At 44.3% G+C, this 13,399-nt stretch overlaps 1 protein-coding gene across 10 annotated transcripts in view; it reads left to right on the top strand.

Annotated features, from left to right (window-relative positions):
* Positions 1-13,399, top strand: part of LOC105467659 (EMAP like 1) — a 209,636-nt gene that overhangs the window by 59,145 nt on the left and 137,092 nt on the right. The window contains exon 1 of one of the 10 annotated variants that reach the window (XM_071099619.1): positions 601-732. The exons of the other annotated variants lie outside the window; for them this stretch is intronic. The gene's annotated coding sequence lies outside the window, so the exon portion shown is untranslated. Of the gene's footprint in view, positions 1-600; positions 733-13,399 lie in introns of those variants that run through there. 10 annotated transcript variants of the gene reach the window in all.

The raw sequence follows: 13,399 nt of genomic DNA, 5'->3' as shown, positions 1-13,399 counted from the left end.
AACCATTTGTGGGTCTTCATGAACTTAGCAATTCCCTCTTCAGTGGAATTAAAGAAAGTTTTTACTCTGTCTCTGAATTTAACGCCAGTTTCCAAGAGCAGAACCCCTGTGTTTTTGGGGCTCAGAAGGGGTTGAGGGCAGGTAGAATGTATTTGGTACGCTGGTGGTCCCTGGGATACTTTATAGTATAGAGTCATGGAAACGGTTTTGCTTTCTAGTAGGTTAGATTCCTCAATTAACATTTTGAATAGGTTCCTTAATTGATTTGTAATCAATCATATTCGAATTGTTATTTTTGAGCTAAAAAGTAAGTACAAACTCCTGTACGCTTATGGTAGAATTCTCCCTATGCTAGTTGGAAAGATATGTGGCTGAAATTTGTATTAAATGACTTTGAGACATCAGGTCTCACAAATTTAATCTGTGGGCATATTATTGACAGCTTGGTTTGTGATACGAAAATGAGCCTAGATATTTTTATTGGAGCAGTTGTTTGGGGGCCTGGTCATACTGTTCCTAAATAGCATTTGAGTCATGAAGTTGAGCTACACATCTATTCATGAATGTTTTGGTTTTCTGCATTTTCCTTTTCATTGCCAGCCTGGAGATATTGGCATGGTATTTTACTGGTGGTGATGTCCAGAAGAAAGTAAAAACCAGCTCTTATATTTTGTAGAGGTAACAGTTTAAAGAAAAGCCATCTTAACTAGAATCAAACAATAAGGTCACTTTGTAAGTATTGAATTACTTTTCTCAAAAAGTTCTCGGCTCTATATTTGTTATTTTTTTTAGGTTGTCTAATGAATAAAGTTTAAAGCAAGAGTGGCCTATGGGGCAGAAGTGAATGTTAACTGGTGATATCTTAGGCAACAGATGTTTTGATGTGAAACATTTTAAGAGGCTTTCATTAAGTGAAAATATAAATGAATACAAGTCAGCTAATTACTATGATGATTCAATTAAAGCGATGGGACACAGAAATGACATTTCACTGGGAACTAAATTAAACGTTTGGATATTTCATTAGCTACATTGGCAAACAATTTTTTTTAAATGAGAGACGTAGATTACAATGGCAAGACAGCAGCATAATATATGAATCATACATTTTCATATGTTGAGTATGCTTCATGCTGTTAATAGTGATAGAAACTAAAAAATCATGGTTATTGCTTTAGAAAATATAATTCATACATATTATTTGGATGACTGTCATAGTTAACTTCCTTCTGGCCAAATAAAGACAAGATCAAAATGTAGGATGTTGAGGCGGGAGGATTACTTGCAGCCAGGAGTTTGAGAGCAGCCTGGGCAACATAGTAAGACCCCCTCTCTACAAAAAGTTTTTAAAAGTTGGCTGGGCATGGTGGCTTGAACCTGTAATCCTAGCTACTCAGGAGGCTGAGATGGGAGGATTGCTTGAGCCCAGGAGTTTGAAGCTGCAGTGAGCTATGACTGAGCTATGACTGTACTATAGCCTGGGTGACAAAGTGAGACCCTGTCTCGAAGAGAGAGAGAGATAGAGAGAGAGAGAGAGATGATAATGTATAAACGAGAAGGGGGAAAGATAAAAGTTTTGTTCTTATGAATGAAATTTCTGTCTTCTTTTATACTTTTTTCTTGGCGTCTCTCCTCATAATTTGTAATGGATATGAAATGCAAAGTTAGGCAGTATCTAGCCTCCTGAAAAGGCTCATCCTCATCTTTCAGGAACTGTCTTTCTCATTTAAGCAGAAAATGTGTGCATTGTTTCCTTCAGAGTATTTGAAATCTGTAAAGTGAGCTAGAAATCACAAGCTTTTTTTTTTTTTCTTTGAGCCAGACCTCACTCTGTGACCTGGGTTGGAGTGCAGTGGTATGATCACAGCTCACTGAAACCTCAAACTCCTGGGGCTCAAGCTATCCTACCTCAGCCTCTCGAGTAGCTGGGACTACAGGTGCATGCTACCACACCCAGCTCACAAACTTCTTTTAATGCTGAAAAAAAAAAAAAAAATCCCTGAAGCGTTTTGAAAAGTGAACAGTAGCTATCCTTTATAAGACAATTTATGATTTGGGAAATACTCCATATTTTCTTCAAGGCTTCATTTTGAGGTAGGTGGTGTTACCATCCTTCCTTTCTGCCTGAGGAAACCTAGGCTCAAAGAGATTTGGCAACTTTATCAGGCCACAGAACTAGTAAGGACTTGGATACCAGTCTGAATCTTTGTGTGTGTGTGTGTGTGTTAGTAATAGCTTTATTGAAATATTTACATACCATAAAAATGTGTTTTTAAACTGTACCATTAAGCGCATGTAGTATATTCACAGAATTGTGCGGTTGTTACCACTCACTGATTTTAGAACCTTTTCATCACTCCGGAAGAAACCCTAATACCTACTAGCAGTCATTCCATGTTCCCCCATTGCCCTCACCCCCAGCAACCATTAATCTACTTTCTGTCTTTATAGATTCTGGACATTTTGTATAAATGGAATTATAGAATGTTTGGTCTTTTGTTCCCGGCTTCTTTCACTTAGCATGTTTTAAGGTTCATCCATGTTGTAGCCTGTGTCAGCATGCCATTCCTTTTTTATGGCCAAATTATTTAATTTTTTTTTTTTTTTGAGATGGAGTCTCGCTCTGTCGCCCAGGCTGGAGTGCAGTGGCCCGATCTCAGCTCACTGCAAGCTCCGCCTCCCGGGTTCACGCCATTCTCCTGCCTCAGCCTCCCGAGTAGCTGGGACTACAGGCGCCCGCCACCTCGCCCGGCTAGTTGTTTTTTTTTTGTATTTTTTAGTAGAGACGGGGTTTCACTTTGTTAGCCAGGATGGTCTCGATCTCCTGACCTCGTGATCCACCCATCTCGGCTTCCCAAAGTGCTGGGATTATAGGCTTGAGCCACCGCGCCCGGCCTTTATGGCCAAATTAAATTCCACTGTGGAGAGATACCACACTGTTTAAATCTGTTTACTTGTTGATGGGTTATTTGGGTTATTTCCACTTTTTGACTCTTATCAATAATGCTACTATGGGCACTCACATGCACATTTTTGTGTGGACCTGTGTTTTCATTTCTCTTGGGCAGATATCTAGGAGCGGAATTGCTAGGTCATATAGTAACTCTGGGCTTAACATTTTTAGGAACCAGTCTGAACTTTTTGAAACCTAAATATCAAGCTCTTTTTATTATGCCTTTCTGATAAAAGAATAAATAAGTAAGGAAATAGATGAAAGAGGGAAAGAAGTGGGAGCAAGTAACAAAATGTTGCTCATACATTTCTGTGAGTCCTTTGGATCCTTTGATCAATCACAGCTTACCAAAACGAGTCAGTGCACAACTGCACGTGGTTGCCATAGGTTATAAGAATCTCAGTGTGGCCGGACGCGGTGGCTCACGCCTGTAATCACAGCACTTTGGGAGGCCAAGGCGAGCAGATCACGAGGTCAGGAGATCGAGACCATCCTGGCTAACACGGTGAACCCCTGTCTCTACTAAAAATACAAAAAAAAAAATTAGCCAGGTGTGGTGGCGGGCGCCTGTAGTCCCAGCTACTTGGGAGGCTGAGGCAGGAGAATGGCATGAACCCGGGAGGTGGAGCTTGCAGTGAGCTAAGATCGCGCCACTGCACTCCAGCCTGGGTGACAGAGTGAGACTCCGTCTCAAAAAAAAAAAAAAAAAGAATCTCAGCGCCTGAACGGATCTGGCAGGTAATCTCATCTCATGGTTTACTTTCTTAAGCCTTTGAGCTGTTTCTTCAAAGTAAAGGTTACCCAGGAATCCAACAGTAAAGCAGATAGATACAGAGCTGCCATAGCTGAAAGGGATAGGGGAGAGGGTGGTGCTTTGGCCCTCCTCTCCTGCCCCCACCCCTCCAGCTTGAAATCTCTGCCCTGTAGGGGAAGCTGGAAAGGCTGTTCAAAGCTAGAAAGGCTGCTCAACCCGTGCATGAGCATTTTCAAGAGACTAGAAAGTAAATACCTCTCCAGGCAATCCATTTTTTGTCTGGACAGTTCAGACTGTCAGATCCTACAAGCAGTGAAAATTCAGCCGAAGTTCTGTCCCTTGGGTCCATAGAGAATAGGTTTAGTATCTTGGACATATATTAGGTCCTCACATGTTTGAAGACAATCATTATAGTTCTTTCTCACATCTTCTAGCTCTTAAGACGTAATTTAAATTTAATCATCCTGGTTGCCTCATCTACACCTGTTTCCTTTTGTCTATATTCCTCTCTTAACTTGATACAACTGAATGTGGTATTCCAGGCATGGTTTCTACACAGAGAAGATTAGAATAGGATACGTCACCTCCCTTATTCCAAAGTCTATACTTTTTTTTTTTTTTTGGAGACAGAGTCTCACTCTGTTGCCCAGGCTGGAGTGCAGTGGTGCGATCTAGGCTCACTGAAACCTCTGCCCCCTGGGTTCAAGCAATTCTCCTGCCTCAGCCTCCAGAGTAGCTGGAATTACAGGTGTGTGCCACCAGGCCTGGCTAATTTTTGTATTTTTAGTAGAAATGGGTTTTCGCCATTTTGACCAGGCTGGTCTTGAACTCATGACCTCAGGTGATCTACCCTCCTCAGCCTCCCAAAGTGCTAGGATTATAGGCATGAGCCACTGTGCCTGGCCTATACTTCTAACAATGCGGCTTAAGGTTAGATAGGCTCCATTGCTTGTCACATCACATTATTACCTCTTACTGATTTTCCAGTAAAATTCTTGTCTACTTTACATGTACCATGGCTAAATCTTTTCTTAAATTTAATTACTTTTTTTTTAAGGGGGAGTTTCCTCCAACAGGCAGAGCCCTATCAGATTACAACACCGTTATAATCTGTGTTGTAATGCTATAAATAATCCCAGCACTCATTAAGATATTTTAGCATTACAGTAACATCAAAATTGACCATTGCCTTACAGGGTTGTGATTGTGGTTAATAGCCTTTTTCATTCTTGCCTTAGGTGTCATGAGAGAATTATCAGATGCCCTCTAAGGCCTGTCCAGAGCGTATCTGCCATGTCCCAGATCTGGCCTGGCTTCTTCTCCTGCAGGTGCTACTTGTTGGTAACTATGGGGGGTCGAGTCCATGTGACCTGCCCAGTCATATTTTGAAATCACTATAATTTTTGAGTGACTGAAGTTTATTTTTTCTAGTTTTGCAATGGAACATTGTTTTAATTTCTAAACATTTATATTTTGGAAATTAAGAATATTTAATAATCTTAAACATCTTTTGACATCTCTAATACCGATGACTTTCTCTTAACTATGATTACGGCAGAATTTTCAAGTTGGCACCTCGATGGTTATAAAACAAATAGTTGGATTTAAAAGGAACACCTGTGAGGAAATTATCCAAACTCAACCCTCTGAAGAATTTTCAGGCCTCTTTTGCATTCTCATGCAGTGACAGAAGACTGACTGAGACATTCTGTGACAGCAGAATCAGAGGAAAATGCTCTCATGGAGAAGTGCAAAGTAAGCACCCACGCTAAGCGAGAACTTCTGATTAGCATACTTGGTGCTCCACCCAGCAAGGAGCTTATTTTATAGCCAAACCACAACCATTGATGACATTGTAAAGAAACCCATGCGTTTTGGTGGGAAAAAAATCACAAAACTGTGCTTAAAAAGTAGCCATTAGTTGATTATTGTCCATTTCTGAGATAGTGTAAACCTTTTCACATATTCTCTTAAAAAACATTTTAGTTGAGTGGAGGTTGGATAAGAGAGGAGAAATAACATCTTTGTTTCTAGTGTTACGGCTTGTTCATGCTATAAAACTGGTAGCGTGAAAACCTTCATCATGGATAACATTGAAAACGGAACATGAAAGCATTGCTCTCTCTAGTAAGGCAGTCTCTCCAGGGACTTAAAATCAGTGGCATTTTGTACTACTTACGAAAATTTCTTTCAGGAACAACTATTCATCCTTATAATTGTATCTAGCTCATTAATAGACGGTTTCTAATATTAGCAAAACGTTTTAAACACCTTCAGAAGCATTACTGATTACAAAAGTGTGCTGTAAACTCTAAAAGCTGTATAATTATTATTGATACCACCCCTCACCCCCGGCTTCATGTTTTTCTCACTAGACATTTGGCACATAGATTTCATTTTTGCTGAAGGCTGCTCATTCATTTTAATCTGGCCCAGGACTGGGGGTGTGCTGAGATGTAAGCAGGAGCAAGTGCATACCCTCTTTGGTTTACTTTTTAAGAAATAGCTCTTCAGAAGAGTTTTTCTTTCTTTAAAGGACTTGGTTTGTTTTTTTTTTAAGTTTAATTAATTATTTATTTTTAATTTAGAGTCAGGGTCTCACTCTGTTGCCCAGGTTGGAGTGCAGTGGCGTGATCATGGCTCACTGTAGCCTTGACTCCTTGGACTCTAGCGATCCTCACACCTCAGCCTCCCGAGTAGCTGGGACTACAGGCGTGTGCCACCACACCTGGCTAAATTAAAAAAAAATTTTTTTAGAGACAGAGTCTTCCTTTGTTGCTCAGGCTAGTCTTGAACTCCCCTCGAGAGATCCTCCTGCCTTGGCTTCTCAAAATGCTGAGATTAGGCAGGAGCCCCTGCACCCAGCTAATTTTTGAGATTCAGTTTAGGTGGATACATTTCAATTTTTGTTTACTCTAAAGTTTTACCTTTACTAGCAAATACTGTTGGCGGGGAAAACCATCTTTTGCAGAGTACTCGGTTGTGTGTTAAAATGCAGTCATTTATTTATTCTGCCAGCCTTCTGGAAAATATTTAAACTGTCTATCTTTAATAAACCATTCCCACAGTGTACAGGCAGATTTGACCTGTAGACTTGGATGATGCCTGAGGGCACTATCTCCAAGCCTAGGGCCTGCCAAAGGTAGGGAGTCCAACAGGAGACCTTCCCACCTGCCGAGGCCCTGCTGTCAGAGGGAGGGGAAGCAGAGGGCCCGCCTGAGGCCAGCGGCCAGATCCATGCGTTTGTCGTGGTGTGGTCCAGGATTGGTGGCACCCTTCACTCTGCAGAGCCCCTGTAGGGGAGACCCACCGTCCTGGACTGCACATTCTTCTCACAAATAACCTTTGAAGGACAATGGGCAGCCCACAGTTAAAGATAACCAGGGTAGAAATGGTTAGGCGAATATTCATGGAGAGACTTAAGTCCATTTGGCAAATTGGGCTGATTTCCAGTGAATATCTACAGTGTTCTTAGGACAATTAAACATGTCAAAAATGTAGTCTCCCCTATAAATATTAGATTCTCCCAGTAATCATTTTAGACTCTTCTACCCCCTGCCCCATATCTCAGTTGACTCAGTGGATTCTGCACCCCAAATGTCTCATCATCTGTCCCTTCCACCCTGACTGGGGCCCTCATCAGTTCTCATCTAGGGTTCGGTTTGGTTTCAGCAGCAGACCCAAAGCAGTCCTCCTTCCTCCAGTATTCAATCCATTCCTTTAAACAAGCACTCAAGTACTCACAGTGTTCATTATTACACTGTTTTAGGGGTTCCAGCGAAATGCGAGGATGACATGGTCCTTGGCCTTAGGAAGCCTAACTTGTTTCTCAGGAGCTAAATATCCAGTGTTATTTTCACACTCGCTTCATGACAACAGTGATAGGTTGTTCTGAGAAGTCTAAGGAACAAAGGTAGGGTGTTGCAGGACTGGGGGCATGTATTAGGGCGGGCTTCCTAAGAGAGGCGTCCGTGAGAGCATCTTTCTTGGCTGCTCACTGCAGGTGGGTAGGTGGAAGTGGGGAGAGCCATTCAGGCTGGGGAAGTGTCTAGGAAGCCCTGGGTGGGAAAGAACCTTTTGAGAACTGAAAGGTTGCCTGTGGTGAAAGGGAAAGGAGTAACGTGGCTTGCAGTGGAATTGGGAGCGTCGCTTTGGGGACATGGCAAGAAGTTTGGTCTTGTTCCTAGGAGCAGTGGGAATAGAGAGGAGAATTTTAAGGCAAGGGAGCGACTTGTTCACATTTTTCGTTTTGAAAGATCACTCTGCTTCCAGGGGGAGGGCAGGTGGGAAGTGCAGTCCAGGGTGGAGGTAGGAGGGTAGAGGTGGGGGGACTATGGCAGTAACCCGGGGAGAGGCAATGGTGATTCACCCTGGGCCGGGGGTTGGGAGCAAGACGCAGGAGATTCTTAGGGGGTAACATCCTGTATTTACATTAAGAGTGGGGAGAGGGCAGAATCAGGGCTGACGCCCAGGTCTCTGGTACCTGCAACTGGAGATGGCAGGACAGGCTGGGGGGCCTGTGCAGAGATGGCAGTCCAGGCCACGGGGGAGGTGGTTTGGGCTTGTGGGGTGGGAGGACATATGGAACACAAGCTGAGGTGCTGAGCAGGCCGTTGGTGAAGGTCTGGAGCCTAGGAGACGGCTGGGCTGGACAGAACGTTTGCAAGCCGTCAGCATCCAGATAGTAATGGGATCCATGGGCACCGATGAGCTCACCCAAGGGAAATTAGACATTTCGAATGTGCCTCCTGCAAGACAGATCCGGGCAAAACGGCCTCCTGTTTAAAAGCTGACAGCAGCCCTCCCTCCCGCTTTAGCACCCAGGGCCCCACTTATCTTCATCCCTGAGTGCCCCCAGGTACCCTTCCTTCCTTGGTGGCTATGTGGTATTTAGTATAAACCTCTGCCATCGTGATTATCCCAGAGGCCTGTCATGGAGGGTTATTTTCATTCTCCCGTTAGAGATAAGCTCCTCCAGGCAGACTTTCCTGGGATGGTCTCTGTGTCTTTTGCACTTCAGCAGTGCCTGGCATGTGGTGAGTTTCCTGGTGAAAGTTAGTTGAATAGATTCAGGGTCCGTCTTATTTATCTTTTTTTAAAAATTCAATTTTATTTATTTATTTTTGAGACGGAGTCTTGCTCTGTTGCCCAGGCTGGAGTGCAGTGGAGCCATCTCGGCTCACTGCAAGCTCTGCCTCCTGGGTTCACGCCATTCTCCTGCCTCGGCCTCCTGAGTAGCTGGGACTACAGGCGCCCGCCACCACGCCCGACAGAGACAGGGTTTCCCCGTGTTAGCCAGGATGGCCTCAATCTCCTGACCTCGTGATCCGCCCGCTTCGGCCTCCCAAAGTGCTGGGATTACAGGCGTGAAACACCATGCCTGGCCCGTCTTATTTATCTTATAGCACCTCCTCAAACACACACACCAGGCACCACCACCCACCATGCCACACATGTGACAGGTGCCTGCCAAATAGAGCATGCCCACCACTTCCCTGTGTGCTTGAAACAACGTGTATCAATGTATATAGTATATACCACCTGTGCATATAACTTCATGTATACCTGCATTTCTACATGCATTATACACACATGCACACATGTGACATTTAACTCTACCCCTCAGCAAAGAACTGGTAGACTTAGACATTCAGAAGAGAAGGCCTTCCAGATGAGGGAACCTTATTGGTAGAACCCCGAAACATGCATGCAGGCCCATGAGACTGGCTTAGTACAGAGTCAAACCTTGCCACCACAGTTGCTGCAGAATGCCTCTCGCTAGACACCGCATCACTGGAATCAATAAGCAGAGACATTTGCAGAAAGCATTTGGTGGTTTCACTGGCTTAAAACAAATTATTTTCAGCCAAAGTAATTGACACAATGAAGTGGTTTTTGGCAATTCCAGCATTTTTAACAGTAAAAAGGATTTGACTTCAATCACCCCCCAAAAAGTTATGTAACATGAATTTTACCATTCTTAGAAAAATATGTTCCAGTTGAGAAACGGTTGAATGGAATTAGGACTCTCTTATACTGCAGCATTACTGTGCACTTTAGCCTCAGCTGTCTTCGTCACAAACAGTTGAAAATCCTTAGGAATAGGACTTAGTGATGATGATTTATCTACTATTGAGTCGCTTATGCTTACCCATCCTGTATGCAAAATGTGGCAGCCGCTCCCAGGGGACTGTATGGAGCTATAATAAAGATAATGATCTGTTAGCTCGGCTTCACCGAATTAGTCCTTTAGAAAGTAATTAAGCAGGATTGCCCACACTCCACTGCTCTCAAAGACTGAAATCTGGCTTGGTGTGTCATTTCTTTGCCTTCCTTGAAAATGGCCTTTTATTGAGTTGATATAATTTAATTATATAAAAATACGTGTTCAGATTGCATCTTGTACTTAATTATATCTTACGCCACGGAGTTATTTCCCAGCTAGAGCTTGTGCTGTTAGAAGGTGGGGTCCGTGTCTCATTCATGCGTGTGTGTGTGTGTGTGTGTGTGTGTTTAGATGCAGGAGGGGAGGGGAGAGAAATGCTGGCTTTAAAGAGTGCTCACCAAGCATCAGGTGTTGGGCTAAGCATTTTTAATGTATTCTTTTGTTTAATTCTCACAACACCCTTTTGAAGTAGGTCCTATTATTTTCTTCATTTTGACCGACAAGGAAAGAGAGGCCCAAAACTTAGAGTAACTTGCTCAAGATCGCCTGGCCAGTGTGTTTCAGAGCTGGGATTTGAAGTCAAGCATCCTGGCTCCACTGTCCACGGTATGTTAAGTACTCAGTTATGCCCAATGAATGAATGATGGGAAAAAAGATGGGACTGTCATCGACCTGAAAGGGACTGAGGAGATCGCTCTGGTCTGCCCTTGCCTGTAGGAGAGGCCACACATGGTTTGCTCGTGCAGATCTGAAGCCCTTTCCCTTGGATTATTGGAGGAGTCTCTGAACAGATTTCCTTGTCTTTACCAGTTTTTCTTCAAATCCCACCTCTTCAGCACTTTTAAAAATGGAATTGCCCAGCATCCCCCAGAAGTTCCCCATGACTCTTGGGGTTCAGGGCCGACTCTGGGAACTACTTGCCACCTGTTTTCCTGACTCTTTCCTCCCAGGGCCCTGGATGCAGCCACCCTGGACTTCTGGTAGCTTCTGAAGGTGCCAGGCTGTTGTGTACAGGATTCCACATGCTGAGCACCCTTGCCTTCCCTGGAGCGTCCCTTCCTACCCCTTCTTCACGGAGCCACGCCCTCATCCTTCAGAACCCTGCTCCCATGGCACGGGAAACCTCAGGGCAGGTGGATGTAGGTGCAGTTCACTGGGTGCCCCTTAGGCCCCAGGCCACGTGTCTCAGGGCATAGCCAACTCCACTTAACCGTCCAGACCAGGAGGACCTGGAGGATGTCATTCTGGCTCATGTAACTCAGTGGGCCCTCAGTACTAGCTTGTTGAACAAAAGAGTTCAGAGTGGAAATATTAAATGGTACGTTCAGTTGTGTCTACTTAGGACATTTTAACTTTTCTCTGTTTACAGCGCACGCCAACCACTGTAACCTAGTGTTGATGGAACTCTTCTGTCTTTCTGTTAACAGTTGTAGTTTTTCAGTGTTTCATCAGCAGCCATATTCTATTTACTCATTCTCTTTCTTTTCTTCGTTTTTTAAAAATCTTTTGAGAGAGGGCCTAGTCTGTTGCCCAGGCTGGAGTACAGTGACATGATCTGGGCTCACTGCAGCCCCGACCTCCCCAGCCCAAGCAATCCTCCAGCCTCAGCCTCCTAAGTCTGGGACTATAGGCACACGCCACCATGCCCAGGTAATTTTTTTATTTTTTTGTAGAGATGGGGTCTCGATTTGTTGCTCAGGCTGATTTTGAACTCCTGGGCTCAAGTGATCCTCCTGCCTCAGCTTCCCAAAGTGTTGGGATTACAGGCATGAGCCACTACACCCAGCCCTAGAACCCTTTTTTTTTTTTTTTTTTTGAGACGGAGTCTCACGCTGTTGCCCAGGCTGGAGTGCAGTGGCGCGATCTCGGCTCACTGCAAGCTCCGCCTCCTGGGTTCACGCCATTCTCCTGCCTCAGCCTCCTGAGTAGCTAGGACTACAGGCGCCCGCCACCGCGCCCGGCTAATTTTTTGTATTTTTAGTAGAGACGGGGTTTCACTGTGGTCTCGATCTCCTGACCTTGTGATCCGCCCGCCTCGGCCTCCCAAAGTGCTGGGATTACAGGCTTGAGCCACCGCGCCCGGCCCCTAGAACCCTTTTTAAAAAAAAAAAAAAATTTAATCATGGTAAAATACATGTAACATAAAATTTAGCATCTTACACATTTTTAAGTGTGCAGTTCATAGCATTAAGTACATTCACATTGTGGTGCAGCCATCACTGCCATCCATCTGCAGAACTTTTCATCTTCCCAAACTGAAATCTATCCCCATTACATAATTCCCCACTCTCCCCCGCCAGCTCCTGGTCCAGCGTTCGACTTTCTTGTCTCTGTGCATTTGACTACTTTAGATATCTTGTATAAGTGGAATCACACAATATTTGTCTTTTTGGGAGTAGCTTACTTCAGTTTCAGAATGTTTTTTTAAAAACAATAGTTTCATGAAGTTATAGAATCCTAAACTGAATGTTTAAAAGGTTCAAAGCCCCGGGCAAGAAGTGGGATAATTGCCTGCACATTTGAGGCTGTCAGAACGCCTGATGATGTGTCACCAGATCACACCTACGTGCATTACAAGCAGCCCTGCTCAGCCTCCTGTGTAAAGTTTCAGTATCCGATCTCCAGAATGTTTTTTTTTTTTTTTTTTTTTTTGAGACGGAGTCTCGCTTTGTCGCCCAGGCTGGAGTGCAGTGGCGCGATCTCAGCTCACTGCAACCTCTGCCTCCCAGGTTCAAGCGATTCTCCTACCTCAGCCTCCCGAGTAGCTGGGATTACAGGCATGCTTCACCACACCCGGCTAATTTTGTATTTTTAGTAGAGACAAGGTTTCTCCATGTTGGTTAGGCTGGTCTCGAACTCCCGACCTCAGGTGATCCACCCGCCTTGGCCTCCCAAAATGCTGGGATTATAGGCGTGAGCCACTGTGCCCGGCCAGTCTCCGAAATCTCTAATGGAAAGTGTACTCCTTCCCCCAAGCGAGAGCCAGTACAAGACCACTCTCAAGAAGGGTAGCGCCGAGTACGAGGAGACAGGGCTTGGCTTCAGAGCTGCCCTTCACACCCAAGCACAGCAACACGGGCTGCTCTGACAAGCCAAGAAGGGTGACAAGTGTCTAAGCTCTTTTAGGAATGGGGAGCTGGAAAAAAATTTAGAGCTGTTTAGAAAAATGATGAGGGGCATATGTTTGCTAAAGAAATTTCATGACATATGCCTTCTGATCGCCAATAACATGCATTCTCTCCCAATTAGCTAAGAGTCTAAGAAGGGAAACAGCAGATGCAGGACCCGGGATCTAGGAAGGATCTGGACTGGAGTCTTGGAATATCTCTGAGTTTTTGTTTTTTTTTTTAAGGATTGCTTTTGTACGTTTGGCACCGTTTGCTGCCATGAACGCCTGATTGGAGCATCTCATTTGCAGGACCGTTTAAAGAGACAGGCAGGCGCAGGCTGCACACGTGCAGATGAATAATGAACTCTTGAGAATTAGCACAAAAGATTACGTGCATTCTTTCATGATCCTCTGTAA

Source organism: Macaca nemestrina, chromosome 7 (genome assembly GCF_043159975.1).
Source record: "Macaca nemestrina isolate mMacNem1 chromosome 7, mMacNem.hap1, whole genome shotgun sequence".
Taxonomy (NCBI): domain Eukaryota; kingdom Metazoa; phylum Chordata; class Mammalia; order Primates; family Cercopithecidae; genus Macaca; species Macaca nemestrina.
The sequence above is the reverse complement of the archived record's forward strand: the minus strand, read 5'-3'. Positions and strand labels throughout refer to the sequence as shown.